This window comes from Chiloscyllium punctatum, chromosome 5, assembly GCF_047496795.1.
Source record: "Chiloscyllium punctatum isolate Juve2018m chromosome 5, sChiPun1.3, whole genome shotgun sequence".
Taxonomy (NCBI): Eukaryota; Metazoa; Chordata; class Chondrichthyes; order Orectolobiformes; family Hemiscylliidae; genus Chiloscyllium; species Chiloscyllium punctatum.
The window spans coordinates 89,318,369-89,345,551 of record NC_092743.1 but is presented as its reverse complement, the minus strand read 5'-3'; the positions used below and the strand labels follow the sequence as shown (position 1 = coordinate 89,345,551).

General features: G+C 41.4%; 1 protein-coding gene across 13 annotated transcripts in view; it reads left to right on the top strand.

Moving 5' to 3' along the window:
* LOC140477215 (neurocalcin-delta) overlaps positions 1–27,183 on the top strand; it is a 437,252-nt gene that overhangs the window by 141,296 nt on the left and 268,773 nt on the right. For 5 of the 13 annotated variants that reach the window (XM_072570715.1, XM_072570714.1, XM_072570724.1 and 2 more), the window contains one exon: positions 26,939–27,037. The exons of the other annotated variants lie outside the window; for them this stretch is intronic. The gene's annotated coding sequence lies outside the window, so the exon portion shown is untranslated. The remainder of the gene's footprint in view (positions 1–26,938; positions 27,038–27,183) is intronic. 13 annotated transcript variants of the gene reach the window in all.

Genomic DNA, 27,183 nt, shown 5'->3' with positions numbered 1-27,183 from the left:
GGCAGCATCCAAGGAACAGGAGAATCGACGTTTCGGGCATAAGCCCTTCTTCAGGAATGAGGAAAGTGTGTCCAGCAGGCTAAGATAAAAGGTAGGGAAGAGGGGCTTGGGGGAGGGGCGTTGGAAATGCGATAGGTGGAAGGAGGTCAAGGTGAGGGTGATAGGCCGGAGTGGGGTGGGGGCGGAGAGGTCAGGAAGAAGATTGCAGGTTAGGAAGGTGGTGCTGAGTTTGAGGGATTTGACTGAGACAAGGTGGGGGGAGGGGAAATGAGGAAACTGGAGAAATCGGAGTTCATCCCTTGTGGTTGGAGGGTTCCTAGGTGGAAGATGAGGCGTTCTTCCTCCAACCGTTGTGTTGCCATGGTCTGGCGATGGAGGAGTCCAAGGACCTGCATGTCCGTGGTGGAGTGGGACGGGGAGTTGAAGTGTTGAGCCACGGGGTGGTTGGGTTAGTTGGTCCAATTTAGAATCACACAACACCAGGTTATATTTCAACAGGTTTATTTGGAAGCACTTGCTTTCAGAATGCTACTCCATCAGGTGGTTGTCTACAGAAATCCTAGAGCGCAGTGCACTTCTGGTCTGTGCCTGAGCAGACCTGCTGAAGTAAAGCTAACTTCAAGCTGAAGCTTTATGGAATCTCAAAATTCTAATCTTGTCTGGTGCTGGCTCATTGTAGCACCAAGGGTCATTTCATAGGAAATACCATGTTTCAACTACATTGTCAGGGTGTAAAGGACGACTAAGAAGGAAGGGGAAAGCAAAGTGTAATACATCCTGCTGCTGTTGAATACTGTGCTAGCTACTGGCCAGCAGCATAGGCATGGGAATAGAACAGCTAAACACTCTTTGACACAAAGAATGTTGTGCGGCTGGAGAAGGTCTGTTCCAATCTCATTCTTAACTTTATTGTCCGGCCAGTAACCTACAAACTGGACTGTCTGCTGAAAATTCTGTAGACTGAATACTGTTACGTAATAGGGTGATTTACCACTCAGGGGACTATATTTAAAATTACCCAAAGATAATCCGAAGGGCAATATTGAAATTCAGTAAACCTCTCCTCATGAACTTCTGCACTGGTGGAGCTTGCTTCTCATAAACACAAGTCTGATGTGTAATTAATCTTTTCCCTCAACATTTGCAGTCGTTGAAATGTTACCAAGACTTAAGGAAGTTAAGGACATGTACAGCAACTTTAGCATTTGTGTGAGAAGTCTGTAATGTTGAATGGTAAGATATGTTTTAGTGAGGCCTCGTTGTGATAAATGAACATGGGATTTGTAACAACATTTCATTCCCTTCAATTTTGTTTTTGCCAAATGTGATCCTTTTAACCAAATGAAGCAGTCATGTGTGTTTCTTCGATACTGTTATATAATAATACAATCAAGGTGCCATGGCAAAAAAAATACAATTATTCAACAACAAAAATGTTTAGAGGAGAAACACTAGAACTTGTAGTATGTTGATCGAGATAGGAAGGATTAGATGAAATTAAAACGTCAGCAAAAGAAATTTATTTTCATAGTGCAAACTATTTATTTTTCTGTTTCGTCAGCATGATTTGCATTTTCCCATCTCATCATTCAGTCATACTAGTTTGCCAGTTTTGCAAAGAGTCATTGATTGGCAACTCTGGTACCATTGGGTGATTTTATGGGTTTTTTCAGATCAGAAAGAACCCTTATCTGTATGGATGTCAGAATCGAGGCAGACGTCCCAGCATTTCTCATGTTTACAGAAGCAAGCGCATCTAAATTAAATTGAACAGATTTCACCTAAACTTCAGCCCCTTTCATGTTAGTTCAGTAAAAGGTTAGAGACAATTTAGGAGCTTTGTTGCAATGCTTGTCTTCTAGCCATAGTTTATATTGACCCTAAAGGACAGCTTCCCATTAGCAAGATATTGGCATTGCTTTGTGGCTACGCTGATGAATGCACTATGCCATAACATTCACATCAAAACATTTGTTCTGATATTTCAAAAGTTTATTTCTACAAAAATACATTTTTTTTATCCTTTTGCGTGCAATGTTATTTTGTCAGAAGCCATGCTGAGGTCGTCTTGGCACTTCCCAATGGTGTTTTTAAAATCCTGTAGGAATGTTTAAAGATATGGAGCAGTGATGGGTAAATGAAGTAAGGTCTAGCCATGATCTAGATGTGTACTAGAGAAGCTTTAAGGTGTGGGGATTTTGTTGACCAAGAAGTACTAGCCAACAGATTTCTGCTGACCTTCATAGTTATGCACTGGGATCAATTGGATTGAACTTTCCTTTCAGCATTGGGAAATCCTCCTACTACTTAGTATTTTTATCTTACCAAGACACACGTGGATGAGAGTCACGACTGCCATTCCTCCTAAGCAGGCCTGAGGCAGCAATGGAGGCATGGAGTTAGCAGGTGGGAGGACCTGCTGAACTTCCCTAGCTCTTTGGTTCACTCCATGCCCCATATTGTTCTCCCATGACCCACCAAATAAACAAACAGGCATTAAAGAACCACATCAAATGTTTTTAAAAATCACAATCTCCCATAAATGCAAACTAAACAGAGCTAGCAATCTCCTTCAAACTGTGTCTATGTTAGTGACAGGGCTGAGGCCATTAGTCAGTCTTTCAGTACAGCCAAACGTTCATAATGAGGCCATCTGGCAACTGTATCAACAGAAGTAGATTAAACAGGTGGCCAGACTACTATTCTGCCTGGTGATATCATTATGCCTTCTTGGCTGTGCTCTAAGAATGGTTCATGGCCTTGGCTTAGTATGGGTCTATTTACACAACTTGAAGTGGAATGTTAGCTTTGTTTGTTAGCTTTATGAGATTGCAATAAATCATTCTTAATGGTTTATCAACTCTTTTGGAGAAACTAAAGAGATGTTAAGAGGATTAAAGCTTTATTCATTAACCTTGTCCACATTAGTGGGAGTAACAAAAATGCAAAGTGTATCTTAAGTGCTGTTAGATTGGGATGCTTTGATATCCAAAGGAAACTGGATGTCCTTTTCATAAATCATTGAAAGCTAGTATGCAGGTGCTGCAAGCAAGTTGGAAAGCAAATGATGTGTTGAAAATTATTGCAACGGAAATTTGAATGCAGGAATAAAGATTCCTTGCTTCAGTTGAATAGAATCTTGACGAGACTGCACCTGGAATATTTTGGTCTCTTTATCTTAGGAAAGGTGTGCTTTCAACAGTAGAAGTTTAGCTGACTAATTCCTGGAATGGCAGGACTATCTTAAGAGGATAGATTGAGGAGATTTGGCCTGTGTACTCTAGAATTTAGAGAAATGGGAGATGATCTCATTGAATCCCACCTGAATTCTTAAAAAGCTCCACAGGATAAAGGTAAAAGGATTTTTCCCTGGCAGAAGAGTCTAAAATCAGAGGATGCAGTCTCAGAATGAGGAGAAAGTCATTTAGCCTTGAGATGAGGAATAGCTTCACTGAGTACTTACTGGATTTGTAGGATTCTTGACCCCACAAAGCTATTGAAGCTGATTGAGTATATTCAAGACAGATTGGATTTCACATTGAGGGATATCGTGAGTAAGTAGGAAAGTATTATTGAGGAAGGTTATAAGTCAGGAACTAGAACGACTGAGCAAGTTCAAGAGATCAAATGGCCTACTTCTGCTTCTGTGTTCTTTTGTAAGATGAATAGTTTATTTCAAGAGATTTTCAAAGCCCCTCTGCTTATGTTAGGGAGCTCAAAGCTGTTTACCCACCGCTTCTGAAGTAGACATCCCGATATCACTGTGACAACACCTTTTCTGCAGGAGAAACAACACAGAACACATTTTCTCTTGAAGGCACAATACTATCACATGGTGTCAAGCTTCTTGAGTCTTGTTGGAGTTGTACTCATCCAGGCAAATGGGGAGTATTCTATCATACTCCTGACTTGTGCCTTGTAGACAATGGATAGGCTCTGGGGAGGCAGGCACTGAGTCACTTGCAGAATTCATAGCCACAGTATTAATATGGCAAGTCTGGGTCAGTCCTTGACATCAGTAACCCCCAGAATATTGATCTCTCTTTATCAATTTCCACCCTTAGAACAGGGGTTTAACATACTTGGCTTTGAATCCCGTAGTTAACATTCACTGGTTGTAAACTTGATACACTTGCTGTGTCCTTGGGGGAAATTGTACTTGCATCAGTGTTTTTGCTGTCAGGAGAGGAGAGAGTAGCCACAAGGCCACACAGTAAGTCACCCACCTGGAAACAACTGCTTGGCTTCCCCTATAGATCCTGCGTTGCTCCTTTCTTTGTGAAGGGCTACCATAACAAACTGGAATTTTTCCAGACTCTTTGCAGACCTCTTCCTTTTTCAAGCAAAAGCTGATCCCAGTCAGGGTGGAATAGAAAATTCAGGAAGTGATGTTGAGAATGATATCTAATTATAATTTATTCTTTGTTCATGAATTGAATTAGCATTACTACATGAGTACAGTCAAAAGTTTACAAGTTACCACTTATGAAGCCATCTTAGGTAAAAAGCCATGTAGGTACAGATTCTTGAGTACAAATTTTTAGGAAAAAAAAATTAGAAAAAAAGAAATAACGTGTCCAGTGTTACAGACTTTCAAAAGTACAAAATCATAGTAATAAATTAGAAAAATAAATGAAAAGTTCAGAATAACAGTCCTTCCATGATGATATTATATGAAAAATGTTTAAAAATAGAGAAATTTAAAAATAAATAAAGAGAATTTAAGACAAAGTCCACTTAGTCCATTTCACGGCTTTGGGCTCGAGGACATGACACCCTTCCTCCATTGGAACCCCAGGCCAGACTCCCCACAATGCTGAAGAAAATGCAGCATGGAGTCACAGACTGAAGTCCCATAAGGAGATCCAGACTGACGTCTATAAGAACAGCCGCCGAGAGGAGAACCTGAAGGGACAACCCTGGTGAAGTTGGTCAGTCTTCTCTATTACATTTTATATTCCATCAGACATTCTAATTGACAATTAGATAACCGCATCACCCTGCAGAAAAGGCCACACGAATGTTCCAATTGAATGATTTGAGCTTGATTTCTATCAGAATTATTTTGACTCACAAACACATGAACCCAGCCAAGAAGAATTTGAGTCTGGAAATTATGATTGATCTTGAATAAGATTTCACTTACTCAACTTAATAATATTTATCTAAACTGAATTTCTTCTTCTAAGTGCTTTTGCTTGGGAGCCAGATTCTTTGTATCTGTCACTGTAAAGCATATCTTTGCCAAACACACATCAAGTTTCAGCCTGTTGGCTGGCTTCTTTTGTGTCTACTTATTGCAGTGTCTGGGGTTTTCAGACGATTTTCCCTTTCTTTTCATGGCAGTAGCTCAACCCCATGTGTCAGGTTTGTGCCACCGTCTGCAGATCCAGATAAATCATCCAAAAAGAGAGAGAAATCCATCGAACAGTTCCTCTGGGCAGAGCACTATGATGTTACAAATCACATCAAAGTTCAAGGCTGCATTTGTTGAATGTAGAAAAATATAGCTTTGCTTAATTCCCTCATTGCAAAATAAAGAATCTCCACCTGAACAGGAAATGAGAAGATAGTGGAAGAAACTGAAGTTTTTCAAAGGGTTTTTAAAAATGATCTCTTGGGATGTGGGCATTGCTGTTTCCCAAATGTGATAGAGATATGTAACACATAAAGAAGAATCGTAACTCAAACAATCTGGGTTCTTTTATTTGAAGAATGAACTTTATTCCATAATATCTAGGAGGCTAGTTAACATGTCTAATTTCTCTCCCACCCACCACCCCCACATCAATATCCTTGATTGTTTCCAATATTGGAAACAATCTCTTTTCTGCCACCCTCTCCCCATGGCTCCTATGACCATGCTCACTCATGTCCCACTTGTCTGTACCCACCTTCAACTCCCCCCCCCCCCCCCCCCCCCCCATCCATCTCCAACTCGCCCCACAAAGACCACACCCATCACTGTCCCCCTGCACATCGTGACACTTTGCACTCCCATTATTGAAGCCGCATCGAAAACCACCTTTAGAGAGCCCTTGTGACAGTCCGAGCTGCTTCCCATATCTGTCAATTTAATCCTCACACCCTAGCATTAACATGGCAAACCTAGCTGTTCGGCACTACTCAATCACCATCTATGTTAGTGAAAGCCCTGCTGCTTGTAGCCATACCATTCATAATTATATCTCCTCTTTCCATCCCTCTCCAGTAACTCTTTCACCCCTTGCCAGATCATGAGTCGTCCTTATGGGTTGCAGTTGGACAGACACGTGAAAACTAAGCCTTACACTGGTAGATCAGAATATACCAAAGTTGCTCAAATTTGCGAGGTTGTCTACTGACAATCCCAATGTATTCATTGGGTGTAGGGTTTTGTTCCATCTGGCTATTTTGACTTTGGCGTATTTGGGCTGATTGAGAGGCAGCTAGGTCCATAAAACAGTTGCACCTGGTGATTGAACAGCTTGAACTCAGCATTGAGGTCAGCTACCTTTCTAATTCGGGGATGGACATTTTGTCATTTTCCTGTTAATAGTCTCAGGAATTTCTACTCTATCTGTAACAAGAAGAAATATTCTGGCTTGCATCTCTCTTTGGGTCTTCGGTTCTGTGACTATACTTGCTTGCAGTTCTTTGAATAGCCACTTGGGATTACTGACACTGTTGCTGCCTTCCCACATCTGAGTGAGCACCCCCTGCCCTCCACCACTCCTGCCATACCTAACACACAAATAAATGGCTACACTCTGACATTGAAACTTCCTTCAAACCTGAGGAAATATAACAGTGCCAAAGGTAGCACAGCAAATACCTATGACATATTGGGACACTGGGTGGAGATATTTGGAATCTCATGTTTGAGGTATTCTCATCGTTATTTTCAACTCATTCCTTGGCCTTGCCCCTCACTATCCCTGTAATCACCTCCAGCTCCACTACCATCTGAGACAGGGCTTCCCAAACTTTTCCTCTGTGATGCCCATGTTGAAACTTTTAAAAGGGTGTTAACTTGTCAGTGGAGAATATTGGAGAGGGACCATGATAACTTGGTTAGAGCTCTTATGGTGGTCAGAGCTCGCAACCTCAATGTCAGCTTTCAACCCCACTTGGGATCCTGAAAGTCACTTTGTGGGGCACTACTGTGAGAGATCTGCATTCCTCCTAATTACAGAGCTTTGACCATCACTTTATTTAATCACTCCACAAAATTGATGACCCTGTCTTCAGTTGCCTAGGATCCAAGCTCTGGATTTCCCTTCTGACACTCCTCAATTTTTCAATCTCAGTTTCTTACTTTTCACATTTTGACCAAGAGTCATTTGACCTAAAATTTCCTTGTGGATCAGTATTCCAGTTTGCTTTATAATGCTTATGTGAAGCATTTATGTTTTAAAAGGTGCTATACAAATGTACATTTTTGTTGCAACCATCTCTTGGGGTTGAGATATTGGGACTCTGAGTATTAGCATGTCGTGCAGTAGTGAGTATCTTCAACTGCCAGCTTCCTAAATGAAAGTCACATATCAGGAGAATTGTTCATGGGAACCGATGTGTTGAAGGTTTACACTCCGCAGTCACAGTGAGGGGAGATTTCCATTGTGTACAACTTCTTTGGAAACAATAAACACATTGTTTGTACATGCATTTAATATTTTGTTATAAATAGCCAACAGAGGAAATCTTTCCTCAATCCCAGTGGTCTCTTGGCAGCTCTACATGGTCCAAGGCCAATACAGACCAGTATAATTCGGCCTGTATGCTATAGCTCTTGCAACAAATTTCTTGATAATATCTGTACAGTGAGTCACAGAAGTATTTTTATAAATCAAATGTCAAATTAGAATCATCTGCCAATGTATTAGTTTCTCAAGAACATGAGTAGAGGTTTTTTTGCTCTCTAGTGTGCTATGTTTGGAGGCAGAGTCAGCATTAACTTGGCTAGAATAGTATGTGGGTGTTCCACCTCTGATTAAGGCCTTCAAAGGACATTCATGGCTAATTTAGGACTTCTACCCACTGCCACTGGCATTATCCCAGAGCCAAGCAGATAGGCAACTATCACTGGGGAACATTACAAGGAAAGCTATGTGAGTTGCTTGTCGCCTCAGCGTGGGGAGGGAGCTCCTGCTCAAAGAGCCCAACATTGAGAGTTTAGTAGGGTGGATTCCTTTCTGAGAGCCACCCCCAGCTCTTGCTGCTGACTCCCCTATGCCCACTAACCACTGTGACTCCCGATCCTGCAAAATGCCTCTGTCATCCTCCTTTCTGGCCTGGGTCAGCCTGTGATCCTAAGCCTCCAGCAGAAACTGTCACCTCCCCGTTGGCACTGCTGAGCAGAAGAGCTGCCAACCTCTGAATGGGCTGCTCTTACATGCAAGACTGTCCACTCCCAGGTTCTAATCCTATGGATGCCCACTGGTGACCCCTCAACTGCCTAATTGGCAAAAATGGCAGGTATTTCTGGGAGAGGCAGTGCAGGTTTTTCACCAACTATCTAGGTAGTGGCAAGAACCCTGCTCATCCACCTTCCCCTTCTCCATGTGATCCATCTCCTGCCATGGCTCACCCATGGCTAGTTCCAAGGTATTGCCCAATCTCTGGCAAGCATTGTACTGCCAGCATCCACGCAGCGGGATGAAGCGGTAGTGGCTCCTCCACCCTCTGAGACCTTGATCCGAGGAATGGGTGCCTTTGCCTGGATAAATGGGATCTTCCTGAAAAGAAGCAAAGTAGGACTCTGACTGTCTGTCCCGTCAGCAGGCAGATCTCGATTATCTTTGTTAAATACCACTTGATGTATTTTTCAAAGAAATTCATTTGAGAAACATTTCCTCAGGTTGTAAGGTATTTGGTCTGTTAGTATATGGCAGTTCCACCATTGTCCCTATTTGCAGTTGCCTGGGCAGGGAGCTAACGTGAAGCTGGAGGAAGTACCCTTTTCTCATTTTGATTCACCATCAAGATAGCAGACTTCCAATCTGCCTTTTTCCAAACTGCAGAGAAGTGGCAGCTTAAGATGGATTCTATAAAGTTATCGTACAACCGAAGAAAGTCAGGCAATGTTGAAAGTCTGGTGCTTTTGGTGCATAATAAATCTAAGCCATTCATTGTTCCTTGAGGAGCTCTTTATTATTTGCAGCAAATGGCCTTCACAAGGAAAATAGATAAAACAACAAGTTAGACCAAAGGGTCTGTTTCCATGCTGTACATCTGACTATGACTATAATACCTATATTCACAATTATTATTTATTGTTGGTCTGATATGATGTACTTCAAGATCTGACCAAATGCTTAAACATAGAACATTAGAGCACAGCACAGACCCTTCGGCCCTCTGTTGCGCCAACCTATGGAACCAATCTGAAGCCCATGGGCTTCACGGTGGCACAGTGGTTAGCACTGCTGCCTCACAGTGCCAGAGACCCGGGTTCAATTCCCGCCTCAGGCGACTGACTGTGTGGAGTTTGCACATTCTCCCCGTGGGTTTCCTCTGGGTGTTCCGGTTTCCTCCCACAGTCCAAAGATGTGCAGGTAAGGTGAATTGGCCATGCTAAATTGCCCATAGTATTAGGGAAGGGGTAAATGTAGGGGTATGGGTGGGTTGCGCTTTGGCGGGTCGGTGTGGACTTGTTGGGCCGAAGGGCCTGTTTCCACACTGTAATGTAATCTAATCTAACTTGCACTATTCCATTTTCATCCATATACCTATCCAATGACTATTTAAATGCCCTTTAAAGTTGGTGAGTCCACTACAGTTGCAGACAGTGTATTCCACGCTGACCTACTACTCACTAACCAAATGCTTAAATGTGCAAAAATGTCCCTTGATTGTCATAGTGTAGATAGTAATTAGCAATGAAATATTTTTATAGTTAACATATATTCATCGTTTGGCAAAGTGAAACTGTGCAATGTTTCCTGGGGTTAGCTAACGTTAGCAACTGGTTACCATGATGCTTGTCTCTGCTGACCTGGGTTTTCAGGTATCAAAGGGAACATGTAACAAAGATAATGTGCTTCTGGAAGAATATAAGTTGAATGGGGCCTTGCTTAAATATTGCCTTCAATATCATCTCCTCCCCTTCTCCATTATTCCCGAACAAACTGATACGTTAGAATGTTTTTACTTGAACTTTCTGTAGTTTTCGGAGATGGTTTTGCTTCAGTAAATTTTTCACTGTCCTTTAGGGCAAAGGCTGACTTCTCTTTTTGTTTTAATAACCACAAACTCAGCTGGTGATTCCAGACTCTTCAGCTGTTTCTTTACAGAATAATTTTTAAGTTACAAACTCATAGGAGACAGGGCTATCACCTCCTGAAAAATACCTGAGACAGGAACAGTGTGGCCAGCTGCTGAAAGCAATAGGTTAGTTTGGGTATCAGTCCAGGTCTGTGAATTCATTTTCGGCACACTAGCCATTACATCTTACCTACCTTCCATAACTCTTCAACTCCTATGGCCCTTAGGCGTCTTCCATACTCACTCACCAGTGCGCGTGAGCCTTTCAGTAGCATTGAAAAGTCTTTCAAATGCTAATGAAACACTCAGAATTAACCAACAGTCCTACAAAAACCTCTTCAAAACACTTTTGACTTTATCGGTTTAGAAAATTGTCAATTAAACAATGCTCACAGTTCCACTTACAGCTGTGCAAACAATCCCTCCTAAGCTGATTCTGTTAGTATGAACTGCAACTCAGTCATTTTATAATGAGACCTCATTGCACGATTGCAGAAACAAAACATCTAATACTAATACAATATGATCTTTGAAGGCCATCTGGTCATTTTTTTTTCAAAGCATCAGCAGATAACTTTAGATCAAAGTCAGCCATATGTGCAGCAATTTCAAAGGCTAAACAATTGTTTGAACATTAAATCATTTCAGAAATGAAAGTGCAAGGTTTAGATGACAAATTGAAATCTTAATCATGATACCTTTGAAAGCGAAGCATTTTATCCACTGGATTCAATAATGAATCTGAATGCTTTCACAAACTGGTTAACTTAATGGTCAATATAAAGAAATCACTATCAGGGGGAGCTGTGTTGACTAAAAACAGACTTGTACACCAATATGAATTTGTCTTCACCTTTTCAACTTGGCTATCAAAAGGTTCTTGACTTCAGATAGCCTTCTAGCATGGATTTTATTTCTGTTAAGATGCCATATCTTCTGGAAAAAAAACTGTGATAAAAGCAGGCTATCTGCAATGTCTACCAGTGCAATGGAATAAGCTAGGGCAGGAGTTCTAAGTGTGGGCTTGGTACTGGCATCTGTATTTAGGAGTCATAAATGGTTCCACATGTTGGGGCTGGAATCCTGGGATTAGCTTCCACCTGCCAATTTTAAATGCTGTCCACTCCTGTTCTAATGTGATGGACTGTGGAAACCTGGCCCTTGAAGGCTGGTTCACTCTTACTTCCTTGGAACATTCTTACTTATTTGCTCACCTACTATTCTAATGATTAACTGCTTGCCAATCTCCTTTAAGATCGGTCTTTCCAATGCTATCAACTTCACACTGAGTAAAGGAACTTAAGATAAACTTCATCTTCTGTTCCAAAACAGGTCCAACTCAAATCTGAGTGAAATTTTAGCCTCAAGAAGTAGATGGTGATGACTAGCACAAGGGGACATAGCTTTAAGTTGAGGGATGATAGATATAGGACAGATGTCACAGGTAATCCCTTTACTCAGAAATAGGGGCACGGAACAGACTGCCTTCAACAGGAGTAGACTCGCCAACTTTAAGGGCATTTAAATGGTCATTGGAAAAACATGTGGATGAAAATGGAATAGTGTAAGTTAGGCTCAAGTTGGTCAGCGCAACATTGGGTCTGAAGGACCTGTACTACGCAGTTATGTTCTGTATTGTAAATAAAAGCTGCTGGGACTCCCATTTCTTAGAGCCCAGGATGATTAGTTTGAGGCCTATACCTTCCAAACCAAACATTAATTTGGCCTATCTCTGTCTGCCGACTGGCATGGCATATGGCAGAGTAGTAGTCCTGAAAATGCCAAACTTTAATTTGTTTTCCGTTATTAGCCCAGTTCCTCACTTTCTCTCTGCAGGGCTCCAGCTTTAGTCTGCCAAAATAGTTCCTGGTAGAGTAACAATGCTGACTGCTCAGTCATCTCTTCTAAATGTCTGTAAGCACACTGTTTAATGGCCTTCATTCTGGCAGCAATATATACCATTCTGGACTCAATACTCTGGGATCCTCTGAATTTCCCATTGTTACCAACAACTGCTTCCAATGCTGGTTGGTTGCCAGAATGTATTCATCTTAGAAGTTTGTGGTTCGGATTGCTTCTCTGGGCTTTTTTACCTTCACAAACAATTGCAGGTAACCTCTTCTCACATTCTAGAGCAGAGAAAGAGCTAAATAGTTCCAGCCTCAAAATATGCCTGACCTGACCACATCTTATCCATTCAGATTTCTTTCTTCTGCCTGACCCCTGCCCCAGTTGTTCTACTCGTCAAACTCCTATCTAGACATAGCCGCATAATGGAACATTAAGTCTAAGAACCTCTGCCATATTCCTATGTCGTCTGACGCATTCAGCTGTTTCTAAAGATCAACAGCTTGTTGATCACATATGGTGATTTAATGATGGTTCATGGTATATTTCAGGCATATATTGAATTAATCCAGTTTCGGAGCTGTGTCACAGGAATCAAATAAAGAGGAAATCTTTTTGCACTGGAGTATGAATGGGGTTTTTCATATGATCATGTAGTACCACTGGAGGCCAATAGAAATTATTCTGGCAATTTGTGTATTCCGTTTAACTCGTGTTGTAATACCATTGCAGTATGTTGCAGAGTTTCTGCAAGCTTTTACAATACATTCTGCATTAGCCCAATTATGACTATCTTTGACTTGCATTCAAAGCCAGTAGATTACTCCCTTGCATTGTGACACCCATTGATTAAACATTCAGAACAAGTCCTCAACAGCTGGTTCTCCGTCTATCATTCTGCTGAGTTTAGAGATATTAGGATTACAGACTGAATTTACTCAGCTGATTCCAAATGACCCTACAAATTTCTGATTCAGTAGTCCAGTTTTTGTATCAAAATCGATGGCTTGTCGAGCATTTGAAAGCAGATTGGGAGAGATCTCTAATCATGGAGATTTACAAAATGGTCTTAATATCAATCACTCAAGGGCACCTTTTGTTTTTTCTGTTTCTGTGGTTTTCTATTTAACCCTTAGGAGATTGCCATAGTGTCTTCAATCCTCAGACTGCAAATCCAGATTGTGCAGCACTGCTTTTAGCTCAATATTGGATTTATTTTATGGACTTGAATATTTTAAAAACAATTCATATCACAGATTAAGACGAAGGGCTGAATCTGACTCTGTTGGCTAAATGTCAGATTTGTTGAGTTTCATGGAGGATATGTCTCTGCAAAGCCCAGAAAGACAACCTGCTATAACTTATCAAACTCAGCTCAGTAATACGTCCTGTTATGGCCCCATTCACCTGATTCAAGGTCCATTCCACCATGCACCATACCCTGAACAACTTGTCCCCCTACTGGAATATTCTGGAATGAACCTGCATTCATGGTGCCAGTACCATTTTTAAAAGGGTGTGCACTGGATAAATACTGTCAGTCTGGAGCTGTCCAGCATTGTTTCTGACCTTTGCCCTGGATATGGCAGAGGAAGGAAAATTTCTTACCATGCTTAATGTGTGGGGACTGGGAGGTCCTCTTGGAAAGGGTGGTGCAGACACAGGACCCTCACCATCCCAGCATCAGCAGTGGAGGCCATGACACCAGACCATGCCAGCCTGATCCAAGTTTGTCAACTGAGTTAAAGTAATCTCATCCATCTGGAGGAATGCCTGGCACTTTTGGAAGAATGTCAGTGGCCTTCTCCATTCCTCCATGATAGACACCACAACTTCTCTCCAATACCTCACACTCTGTCTATCTCTGCTATTGTGCCCACTTGCCACCAATGCTTGTGCTGTACCACTCTGACTATCGCTTGCATTATCTTTGCTGATTTGGTATCATCCACCCCAGCTCCTGATATCATTAACCATGCGTGCCCACTGCGCCACCTACTTACTGACCTTGTGACATTTCCCCACAAGCATCTAAAGTAACAGTGATGCCATCCACTTTCAAAGAACAAAGAACAACACACCACAGGAACAGGCCTTTTGTCCCTCCAAATCTGCACCACCACATTTTGCCCTTTCATATTAAAACTGTCTTCACTTATAGGATGCTTAGCTATTATTCCCTTCCTGTTCATGTATTCGTCCAGGTGCTTCTCGAATGCTGCTATTGTTGTCTGCTTTCCCCACCTCCTTTTGGCAATGCGCTCTAGGCTCTCACTGCCCTTTCTATGAAAAATGTGTCTCGCACATCTCTTTTAAACTTCCCTCTCTCACCTTGAAACTGTGTCCCCTAGAAATTGGCCCCTCCACCCTAGGTAAAAGCCTCCTACTTTCCACTCTATCCATGCCATTGACAATCTTTTAAACTTCTATTAGATTGCCCCTCAACCTTCTGCGTTCCAGTGAAAATAAACTCAGTCTATCCAGCCTACTTTCATAGCTAGCATCACCCATTCCAGACAACATCCAGGTAAACTTTTTCTATACCCTCTACAAAGCATCCACATCCTCCTGGTAGTTTGGTGACCAGAACTGTATGCAATATTCTAAGTGTGGCCTAACTAAAGTTCTATAAAGCTGCAGCATAAGTCATCTATCCTTATACTCAATATCCCTGCCAATGAAGGCAAGCATGCCATATGCCTTTTTTTTAATGACCTTAGCTACCTGAGCTGCTACCTTCAGTGATCTATGGATCTTCACACCCAGATTCCTCTGCATATCAATACTCCTTAGGGTTTTGCCATTCACAGTATAATTTCCACCAGTAGCAAAATGCATCACCTCACATTTGTCTGGATTAAACTCCAACTGCCATCTTTCTGCCCATGCCTCCAACTGGTCTATATCCTGCTGTAATTTCTGACAATCCTCCTCACTACCTGCAACTCCACCAATCTTCATCTCCCATAATACCTGCCCCTCTCTCATTCCAGGAGGAAAACAGCTCACAATGGGGCAGCAAGTGTCAGGACAGTTGGTGGGTACCTCACCCTGCTGACACTGACTGCTCCGAGTGACTGACTGTGTCCAATCCCACAGACTGGTATCAGAGGCCGCCTTGACTTACTGTGCCAAGAAATCCTTGAGTAAAGGTCATCTTCCTTGACTTGACTGAGGATCGCTAACAACCATGACAAATTCCTGATTTTGACTGTATTTAACAGCACGGCGATAAGTAGTACTGTAAGATTGTTATATCTAGCTAAGGACCAACGCACAGAAAAGGCAAGGCATGTTTACTGTGAGCATCTAGGTAAACTCTGAGTGAGTTCCAAGAGAGAACGTGAAGAGGCCATCGGTGCAGCATGGTCCAACCCATGACCTACTTGTGTCCCTAAGCACAAAGTGAACTCCTTGCAGCCCAAATGCTAAACTAACTGATTTGTAGTTTCCTGTTTTTTTGTTTGTCTCCCTTTATGACGAAAGGATTTAAACTGCTATCTTTCAATCAAAGGCAGCCATAACAAATCGAGGGAACTTGGGAAAATTAAGACAATGCATCAACTAGCCTCTTCTTTTACATCCTCGAATGAAGGTCGTTAGGATCTAGGCTCTCATCAGTCCACTCTCCAACAGTTTACTCAAAACTAGTTCTCTGGTGATTGTGATTTTTCTTGAGTTCCTCCCTTCCATTTTCTGGTCTGTAAATTGTACCCTCCATGAAGACTCATGCAAAATACCTTTTCAAAATCCATCCACCATATCCTTAGTTTCCATGATTAGTTCTCTAGTTTATTTTTCTAATGAGTCAAAGTTAACTTTGTTCACTCTTTCCTTCTGTAAGTAATACTGGAGTAACTTATGACCTGTTTTTGTATTTCTGGCTAGCTTTCACTCACACACTCTATTTTTCTCTCCATCTTAATAGCTTGGTTGTTCTTTGTTTGTATATTCTGTTTAATCTTCTGATCTGCCCCCTGTCTTTGCATTATTATATGCTTTCTCTTTCATTTGATACTATCATTTAAGTTTCTGGCTAACCACAGGTCTTTCCCTGAGAATTTTTCTGACTCATTGGAATATATCTATTCTAGGTATTCTGAAATATCCTGTTAAATATATGTCACTGTATCCCTATTGACCTGATTTGTCAATTCACTTTAGCCAACTCTGCTTTAATACTCCTATAATTTCCTTCTTTTTTAAAAACTGTCTCAGACTCCATCCTCATTCCCTCCAACTAAGTATAAAATTCAGTTATTTTCTGGTTGCTGCTATCTAGGGGTGTTTTCAAGATGGGATCATGAATTCATCCTATCCTGTTGCTTAGTATCAGGTCTAGAATAGCCTGCTCTCTGATCAGTTCTTATAAGAAACTGTCCTGAAAACATTCCATATCTACCTTTTGCCCATTTGACTTTGCTAATTTATTTGATTATTATTGAATATTGAAAAAATACTCTGGTATTTTGCCATCCTTAGCTGGCTTACATGTGACTTCAATCCCACAGCAATGTGGTTGACTCTTAACTGCCCTCTGCATTGGCCTAGCAAGCCACTCAGGACATTTTGAGGATGGGCAGCGAAGACTGGCCTTGCCCACATCCCATGAGAATGAAACCTATCAATGTGCCTAGTTCCATTATAATGAGTCTATTAGTTTCTTAGATATGTTCATAGATAAACAGACTAACATCCCCAGTTGCTAAAGTAATAAGGGTGTAGTCAATTGCTGTCATTTTAAATTGTATTTTTAAGGAGCTGTAAATATTTATGAAGCCTTTCTACTGTTTATCTGATACAATGTTAGCAAGATTTCTAGGATAAAGTGTTTTGATGTTAGTATGAGAAGTCAGGCATAAAGAGATCTTGAAAAAGCCATGTCCCCAGGGAATTGACCAAAAGTGTCAAAAATATGGGTTAAGTATTTATTATTTTAGTGTATATATAGTTACTGTGGAAGCCAACTTATGTCTTTTCCATCAAATAATTCTTATTTTGTTAATTTCGACAATAGATTGTCATTTTCAACCCAATGCCCCATCTTTATTAATGATATTTAATTTACATTTTGCCACATCTTTAAATTTTTGCACAAGGATTATTCTCCTGTTTCTATCATTTCAGTGTATTGTAAAACATGAAAAGATATTTGATAAGATTCCCTACAGTATGGAAACAGACCCTTTTGACCCACCAAGTCCACACTGACCCCCTGAAGACTAACCCATCCAGACCCATTCCCCGACCCTATATTTATCCCTGACCAATGCACCTACCACTATGGGCAATTTAGCATGGCCAGTTCACTGGACCTGCACATCTTTGGATTGTGGGAGGAAACCCATGCAGACACTGGGAGAATGTGCAAACTCCACACACAGTTGCCCGAGGTGGGAATGGAACCCAGGAACCTAGTGCTAACCACGGCTTGTTGGTGTGTTTTTACTTCATTCTTTTGACTGTTTCAGAATTATCACATTTTTCATAAAGGTGGTTTGATAATTCCCTGTATTAATGTAGAGCATTTCAAAGGTCTTCACACAGTGAACTACTTTGAAATGCATGATTGCTGTTAGCAAACACAAGTTATTGACATCAACGGTTTTTGCAAACAGAAATGAGTGACCAATCACTTTTGGTTATTTTTCATTGTATACCCTGTGTTGACCATGACAAACCTCCTGCATTTTTTTAATATTTAATGCCTCAATTGTTTTAGTGCACAGAAAACAGATAGACAAAGCCTTCTTATTGTCTCAGGATTTGCAACAATACAATACTTTCCTGACCTCTCCCCATAACCCTTTAACTTGTTCCCAATTAAAAATCTATCTAACTCTTCCTTAAATTTGCTTTTTGACCCAGCATCCACTGCACTTTGTCGAAGTGAATTCAACAGGTTCACGACCCTTTGAGAGAAAAGGTTTCTCCTCAACTCTGATTTAAATTTGTTACCCCTTATCCTAAGATTATGACCTCTGATCCTAGAATGCCCCACAAGAGGAAGCATCCACTCTGTCTATTTTATCCATACATTTTATCATCTCGATGTGATCTACCCTTATTCTTCTAAATTCCAGAGTATAGACCTAAACCCCTCTTCATATGACAACCGTTAGGGACATTTAAGCGACTCTTGGATAGGCATATGGAAGATAGTACAATGAAGGGTATGTATATTAGTTTGATCTTAGTAGAGTAAAAGGTCAGTACAACATCAAGGGCCAATGAGGGCCCAGAGACCAATGCAAGAGATGGGCTGTGGTCGAGCTGGCAGTATCTGAGTCAGAATTGGAGGAACCAGACTTGGGATGAAAACGTCCCAGGAGAAGCTACAAGCAGAAGAACATGCCTACATCCTTGGATTTGGGAGAGAGAAGGATGTAGAGATTGGCACAAAGTTGGCCAGGCGGATCTCATTGAGTATGAGTTCCCTGTTTGGAGCTTTTAAATTAGTTCAAGCAGGGAGTCCTGGCTGACAGATATTAACAGAAGTTTCAGGAATTCTCCTCACTCTGGGGACTATCTCTGAGCCAGCTGGTCAGAGTCCATGTACAATGCATATGTAAATATAAGGAGAGTTAGTGACAGGATACTGGCTTCATAGAACTATTTAACATACTTTAAATGTATTGTGGCTGAAAACCTAGTATTGGCCTTGAGGCAAAGGTCTGTCAGAATTCCACCCAATTTTCCTTGTTCTTCTTCATATTAAAACTTGATCATTTGTATCATTGAGGACCTGAGATAGGCTTCACAGTCTTGCACTGACATAATTGAGACATTGGAGGACTCAGAAAATAATGTGGGTGAAACATATCTCCCATATTACAGTGAGTGAGGAAGATGTCAGACAGACTGCCCATAGACTTACTGAGGTCAATTAATGGTCACTATGGGGCCTTTTTTCTGCAGCTTTATTTCTAATTGAGGGTGGAATCTAATCTTCAATATTGCGTGCAATTCTGGTCTCCCTTATTGGCAAGGATGTTGTGAAACTTGAAAAGATCTAAAAGTCTATCGCCAGGATTGAAAGATTTGAGCTGTAGGGAGAGGCTGAATAGGCCTGAACTGTTTTCCCTGGAGTATCGGATGCTGATGGATGACCTTAGAGGTTTATAAATCATGAGGGGCATGGATAGGATAAATAGACAAAGTCTATTCCCAGCTCCCTGACGCTGTGAGGCAGCAGTGCTAACCACTGAGCCACCTTGTTAACCCATAAGATGGCTAGTTTCCCAACAGTGTTAAGGGAGTGGCAGCTTCACATCTTGTGCTTCATTTTGTATCCTGTAATGCTGTTTAGGCCTGGCCATAGGCAGCAGGAGTCTCTGTCTGGTAGGTTTGGGCCTCTAATCTGGTCTGGTGCTGCCTCTTGGTATCCCTGATGGATTTGCGGAGGCCTAATCTGGATTTCCTGTATTGGTCTGGGCCTTTTGACATGGATGCTGCCCATTTGGTCTTCAGTAGGAAGTGAAGTTCCTGGTTCATCCAAGGTTTTGGGCAAGTCTAATTCTAGAGCGAATTATACAATGAATGCAAGAGCCTTGGGAAAAGTTGATGGGCAGAGAGATCTGGGAGTGCAGGTCCATTGTACCCTGAAGGTTGCTGCACAGGTGGATAGAGTGGTAGAAGGCATATAGTATGCTTGCCTTCATTGGACGGGGTATTGAGTATAAGAGCTGGTAAGTCATGTTAAAATTGTACAAGACATTGTTTCGGCCACATTTAGAATACTGTGTACAGTTCTGGTTGCCACATTCCAAAAGGATGTGGACGCTTTGGAGAGGGTGCAGAGAAGGTTTACGAGGATGTTGCCTGGTATGGAAGGTGCTAGCTATGAAGAGAGGTTGAGTAGGTTAGGTTTATTTTCATTAGAAAAATGGAGATTGAGGGGGGACCTGATTGAGGTTTACAAAATCATGAGGGGTATAGACAGGGTGGATAGAGACAAGCTTTTTCCCAGGGTGAAGGATTCAATAACGAGAGGTCATGCTTTCAAGGTGAGAGGTGGAAAGTTTTTGAGGGGGATACACGCGGCAAATCCTTCAGAGGTTTAGAACGCGTTGCCAGCAGAGGAGGTAGAGGCAGGCATGGTAGATTAATTTAAGATGCGTCTGGATAGATGCATGAGTAGATGGGGAGCAGAGGGATACAAATGCTTAGGTTTAGACAGTACATTTGGATCGGCTAAGGCTTGAAGGGCCGAAGGGCCTGTTCCTGGGCTGTAAATTTTCTTTGTTCTTTGTTTACGGTTGGGAAACACTCGGCAAATGTATGCAGTCCTCCATACATTTGTTAATGAAGCAAGTGATGGCGGTGGTGTACGCATCTACCTTTTTTGCTGAGTACTTGAATATGGTCCAATCCACCAATTCCAAGCAATTTTTGAGATGATATTCCATAACCTCAGACCAGCATTGTACTTCCTTTTTGCGAAGATCCTCCTGTTTCAGCTTCTACTTCTGCTTGTAGGCTGGGAGGAGAAACACAGCCCCATCTGATTTTCCAAAGTGAGAGTCGGGAATGGAGCGGTAGGCATCTTTAATGGTTGTGTAGCAGTGTTCAGGGCGGGGTCCACTGCTTTTCGTCATTTAGAAATGATTTGGATGTGAACAGAGTAAGTACAGTTAGTAATTTTGCAGATGTCACCAAAATTGTAGATATAGTGGACGGCAAAAAAGGTTACCCCAGAGTATGATGGGATCTTGATCAGTTGGGCCAATGGGCTAAGGAGTGGCAGATGGTGTTTAATTTAGATAAATGTGAGGTGCTGCATTTTGGATGGGTGTATGAATAGGAAGGGTTGAGAGGGATATATGCTAACGGCTGGCAAATGGGACTAGATTAATTTAGTAAATCTGGCATGGACAAGTTGGACAAAAGGGTCTGTTTCCATGCTGTATATCTCTATGAAACGCTCCTTCTTCTGTTCTGTTGCATTGGAGTACCATCTCTGTTTGTTGTTGGGCTTAAACCCAAGACCTCGGAGTGACAAGAATGCCATGGGTTCTCAGTGTTTCAATAGTTATGAGAAAGCAAAGAGTTTTTTGATCAGTGTTGAGAAAAGAATCCAGAAAGTATAAATGCTGCCAGAACTCAGCCCATTGTACAAAATATGTGCCCTTTCAGATAAAATGCCGTGCAGGTGTACTCAAAGAACTGGTGTATTAAACAGAAAGGAAGTTTAATATGAAATGTAATGTTATAAGATGCATAACAACACTTGGAAAGAATTATTTACTGAATTTATTTGTAAAGTTAACTGCCAAATTAACTCAATTGTAAAGTTTGTAACAACTCAATTGTTAACTTTGTAAAGTTAACTGGCTCATTGAGAAGATTCTGATTTTTAGCTGATACAAATGTGAGTTTTTTTTTCCACCACCTTCCCATCTTGGCCATTTTTGGATATTTGGGTCGTCAGTTGATTTTTCACTTGTTTGATGAATTGGACAATGTGAATTGATCTGAATTAGGCTTGAGAGTGGCAGCCATGTTCAAAATTTGCTTTATTCCAGTGACATTGTTTGGAGTAGTGGAAATGGAGCCATTGTAGTTTCTAGTTCCGCAAGTGTATTGATGCAGGAACAGCCAAGTTCAACCAGATTGCAGGTCAAAGTCAAAGTTAAAAATCTCACAACACCAGGTTATAGTCCAACAGGTTTAATTGGAAGCACTGGCTTTCGGAGTGCTGCTAGTGCTTCCAATTAAACCTGTTGGACTAAACCTGGTGTTGTGAGATTTTTAACTTTGTACGCCCCAGTCCAACCAAATCAGATCAAAGTCATGCAGTGTTAGGCAAAGTGCAGCAAACTGTTCTGAAGATCTTTACTGAAGGGCTTCTTCTGATCTGTCTAGACAACTGAGGTGTAGCCTTGAGGCTGCAGATGGATGGTAAATCTCTCACTTATTGGTGATGCCATGTTCATTGGAGAACTGTTAGTCTTCCCTCTTTGGCTACATTCTTGCCTGGGTGATCTTGGAGAGGGAATGTAGTGTCCAACAGTACTCTTGATGCCTTTAAAGAAAGGTGGGAACTACAGGACGTAGAATGTCTTATCTCCCTTTCCAACTCCATTTTGATTGTGCTCCCTACCTCGCCTACAACCTTCAGTGGTCAGTATTGTCCATGCTAAGGATTGCATGTAATTTGTTTAATTGGAAACATGGATGATTAAGTGATGATGGGTAATAGGTGAAAAGCCCCACAGATGATCTTGGGGAAGAAAAACATGGTTGCGTGTGATAATAGTCTCAGATATATAGGAAAGAATAGTTGGTTTTGAGGGCTCTTCTGGTGCAATGGTTGTGTCCCTACCTCGGAGCCAGGAGGCCGGTGTTCAAGTCCCACCTGCGACAGAGTTGTATAATATCTCTGACCAGGTTGTTTATAAAACAAAAGAACTGTTGCGCTTCAGAGTCCTGTTTGAAGAAGGTTTTTGTTACTAAGTTTATTCATGGAATGTGGGCATTGCTAACTAGGACCTGTTCAAGTCTGGAGTCACATTAGTGAAGCTTTTTTTTTACAGCAATGGTTGCCATTAGGCCAACTTTTTATTGAAAACAAATATCACCTTCTGCCCTGGTGGGATTTGAACCCCTGTCCCCAGGACACCAGCCCAAGTTGCTGGATTACTAACTTAGTGACAGTACCACTACACCACCACCACCTCCCTTACTGCCAACATCCACCTCTTCCCAGGCCTGGAGGCATTGGTGTGGCTTGGAATGCTGCAAAATGAAATCATCTTGTGCTTGCACACAAGGACTGAATACTGATTTAGAAGACCTGGGCAGGTGACAAATGAGCCTGGTTATTCTCGAGTTTCCTGATGTGCCACATGTGTGTGCGTCAATGGCACCCACGCCTGCAACCACAGTCAATATCTGAGCACCAGTGTGTTTTGATAGGCAAAGTTGACATTGTCAGCCCTGGCTAATAATCATCAGTCATCTACTTTAAGTACTTGCAGGCCCTGCCAAGGGAGAAATCTTGGATAGTTCTGCAACAGAAGGATCTGGAGGCAAAATAAATTGAGGGCAGATGATACTTCCAGCTGATCAAAAAGTAAACAACAATGGTCATTCACTACTTTTTCCCCTGAATCTCAACATGTTAGCTAGCTGTTGCGCTGCATTTTAGGTCATGTGGTTGTGTTTTTCAGCTGTGCACCAAGTCACGTGGTCACATTCTCACACCACACACCATGCAATTACATTGTCAACCCTTTACATCATGTCCTTTAACCAGGGCTCATCCCCAAACACATTGAATTCAATGCAACAACATAGATTTCCTCAAGTATTTTACTGCACTACTGAGAAAGTGCTACCTTGTTTAAAGCTCAGGCCTTTGTTTTGGGATGGGAAGCTGAGACACTGACCCCCATCTGTACTAACTGCATGGCAATATTTGGCAAAGACCTGGAGTTTTCCCACTGCACTGCCAACAATTTTCATAGAACCAAAATACTGGCAATAATTCTCATTGCTATTTATGGGACCTCATTGAGGGCAATTTGGTTCCTGTGGAGGTGAAAGATGTGATGTAAATGCAGATCATTTCTTTCTAAATGTCAATACCTGTACTTGTAACTTTCTTAACCTTAGAATAGTGTTTATGTTCCAGATTTGGATCGAATCCTGTTTTGAACTGTTAATTACTGTGTTCTTTGTATTTTATGCTGCTTGATATTGTTCTTGTTGAGGTAGCCAAGTGTTTTGGGAGAATATTTCCGCTTTATCTATACTGATAGCTTAATTCTCTGTCAAATCTGTTTCCATTTCAATTATGTGCTTGGTGGTATTAATCGGTCTATGGAATTTTTTTAAAGCAATCCCCAGGAAAGTGATTCACAACCAATCTCTTGGCATTTTCGTTTAGCATTTAGCATTGAGCTCCTAAAACCTATCCTTAGCACATTTGCAATTTTACTGAAGTCTGCAATTATCCATCCCAATGAATATGCATCATTATCTACTTTTGTATTTACATTAATCTCTGTAAAATTGCTATGGGGAAGTCGGTAGCTACAACATTGATTGACAATGGACTACACAGGTTCAGCACCACTCCACAGGCAGTACATTTTGAATATTTTGGGATCACAGTGAAAGCCAACACACTCTTAAAACAAAATCAAAAAATTTACTTCTGTTTATAGGTAGACTCCTGCAGAGAATGCGTTTAAGGCTTAATGGGGAGATGGCAGCAGGGCGTGTTTTAGCTGGCTTCGAGTCTGTATAAGTCAAGTTAGCCTTCTGTGTGAGAGTTTTCGTCCTGACCAATGTTGCCAGTATTGATTGAAGGCATTCCTGGACATTTGATCATGTGACATTTTGACCAAGGTACCTGATCCAGACATATGATCATGTGACTTTGACAAATGTTGTTGCAAACATCAAGTTTTATGGTCCATGTGTTTTAGAATACAACGTTTTATGAATATAACATTTTAGGTTACAGGTTAAAGCATTCAAATCAGAAGAAAGAGCTATGAAGCAGCAGGTAGATTATTTAGCTAAAGAGCTCAAAGTATGATGGCTACAGTGCTTGCAAAGAAGTGCAGTTCAGACAAATATCTTTGTTTTGGGAAGTTAGCTTAAAGACATTCGGTAAACATTCAGAGGTTGTAAAGCTTTATTTCATCTACTTTATCAGATGAAAAAAAAGTTGTAAATGAGGGATAGTTAACTTAAAGTTCAGTTTGAAAGCAATCCAGAGCAAGAGTCATGAAGTTGGGTGTATCATAACGTTCTCTGGTTTCAATTTATCTGGTTGTTTACTGGATATATTCATTGCAGTTTGGCCCTGGTGGTATTTTTAACTCTTGAGAGAAAATAGCCAACATAAATGACAGTTAGACCTTGGGGAGGTCTTGTGACATAGGGTAGTGCCTTTCCCTCTCTAGTCTAGAGGGTGTGTTTAGGACCCACCTCAGCCCTTGATGGCTACACTCATTAAGTGGCCAGATGGGTTGATCATTGATGTATAACTCATTCCAATATGCCTAATAGCAGGCATTAAGGGTGGGAGAGTTTTCTGGTTAACTAACCTGCCCGAAACAATGGAAACTACTGTAATATTTTGTCAAGCATAATTGACCAAATCAATTGATGATCCATGTTTGCTAAACAGAGTTGGACAGAGTGCCTAGAGAGAGAGAGAGAGATCCACACAATAAGCCGAGTAAAACACTAGCTTTTTATTGACTGTGTGGAAGGTGGATGAGACTTGATTTCAGTTTGAATTGTATGAAAGTACAGAGCTGGAAGAATTCCTAGTTTGAAGCTAGGTGAGCGTCACAGTGGCTTATTGCAAAATAATAATGGAATAATCCTGGAAGTGCTGAGGGGTGACCTTATAGAGGTTTACAAAATTACGTGGGGCATGGATAGGGTTATTCGGCAAAGTCTTTTCCCTGGGGTTGGGAGTCCAGAACTAGAGGGCATAGGTTTAGGGTGAGAGGGGAAAGATATAAAAGAGACCTAAGGGGCAACTTTTTCACGCAGAGGGTGGTACGTGTATGGAATGAGCTGCCAGAGGAAGTGGTGGAGGCTGGTACAATTGCAACATTTAAGAGGCATTTGGATGGGTATATGAATAGGAAGGGTTTGGAGAGATATGGGCCAGGTGCTGGCAGGTGGGACTAGATTGGGTTGGGATATCTGCTCCGCATGGACGTGTTGGACCAAAGAGTCTGTTTCCATGCTGTACATCTCTGACTCTATGTTGCAAAGTAAACAGAATAAGGAATTGTCTCATATCATGGATGGACAAGTTAATAATTTTTAAGATTGTGTTTCATAAGACAATTCTTGAAGAAACCTGAGTGTATAACATCCATAGTTATAAAGTATTATCAAGTTTGATTTGATTCCCTACAGTGTGGAAACAGGCCCTTCAGCCCAACCAGTCCACACCGACCCTCCGTAGAGTAACCCACCCAGACCCATTTCCTGACTAATGCACCTAACACTATGGGAAATTTACCATGACCAATTCACCTGACCTGCACATCTTTGGATTGTGGGAGGAAACCGGAGCACAATGGGAGAATGTGCAAATTCCACACACAGTCGCCCAAGGCCAGAATTGAACCTGGGACCTTGGTGCTGTGAGGCAGCAGTGCTAACCACTGAGCCACTGTGCTGTGATTATTTTATTTTAAATCTTTAATATACAATATCATTTGTTTTGTTTAAGAAAATGTTCTGTGTATTTTTGTTGATTAAAATGAGAATCTGGATTTGTCAATATTTGTAGGCCTTAACTGGATTATAATATGGTCCAATGATTGAATCTCTCTAGTTGGATACCACTGCTTGTGATTCTGTGTCAGAGGCTGCTGTGTGACAATTTCCAAGTGCCAGGAGGTCACCTGTGAGCAGGGCAAGAGGGAAAAGTGAGGAACCTTCCTATTATAGATAACTCCTGAAATTGCAAATCCCTCACCGATTTGGAGAATGCCAATTCCAAAGGCTCCCTTCCCCAGTTGTGGGGAAATCCTTTGCCTTTCTTAGGAGGGTTGGAAGTTTCAATCGGATAGCAATGACAGACAGAAATGTTGTGACTCTGGACCCATGTAATATTGAACAGTTAACCTATTCAGTACTAAAACCGTAGACCAGTCACTGAGAGCTATGACTTTTCCCAGTCTGCGTCAGATACCTTTGATAGTAAATGTCCTAAATGGATACAAAAACAGAAGTTGATGCAAAAATAGCATCTGAGGAAGTGGCACTGGACTTGAAATGTCAACTCTGATTTCTCTTCACAAATGCTGCCAGACCTGCTCAACTTTTCCTGCAACTTTTGTTTTTGTTTCTGATTTTACAGCATCCGCAGTTGTTCTGGTTTTTACTTCCTAAATGGATGGGGGATTGTGGAAGAACAAGCAGAAATTTCAAAAGTACACTCTGCTGAAAGATTGAAGAAGTAGGTGTAAGCTTCTCAATTAGGTGTCAGCTTTATATTGGATAACTCCTTGCTTCTCCACACATGCTTCAAAAGAAACTTTTGGTGACCTAAATGAAGGGCAGAATTTAGATGCTCTGGATCTCTGGAGGAGCAGGAGAAGGAGA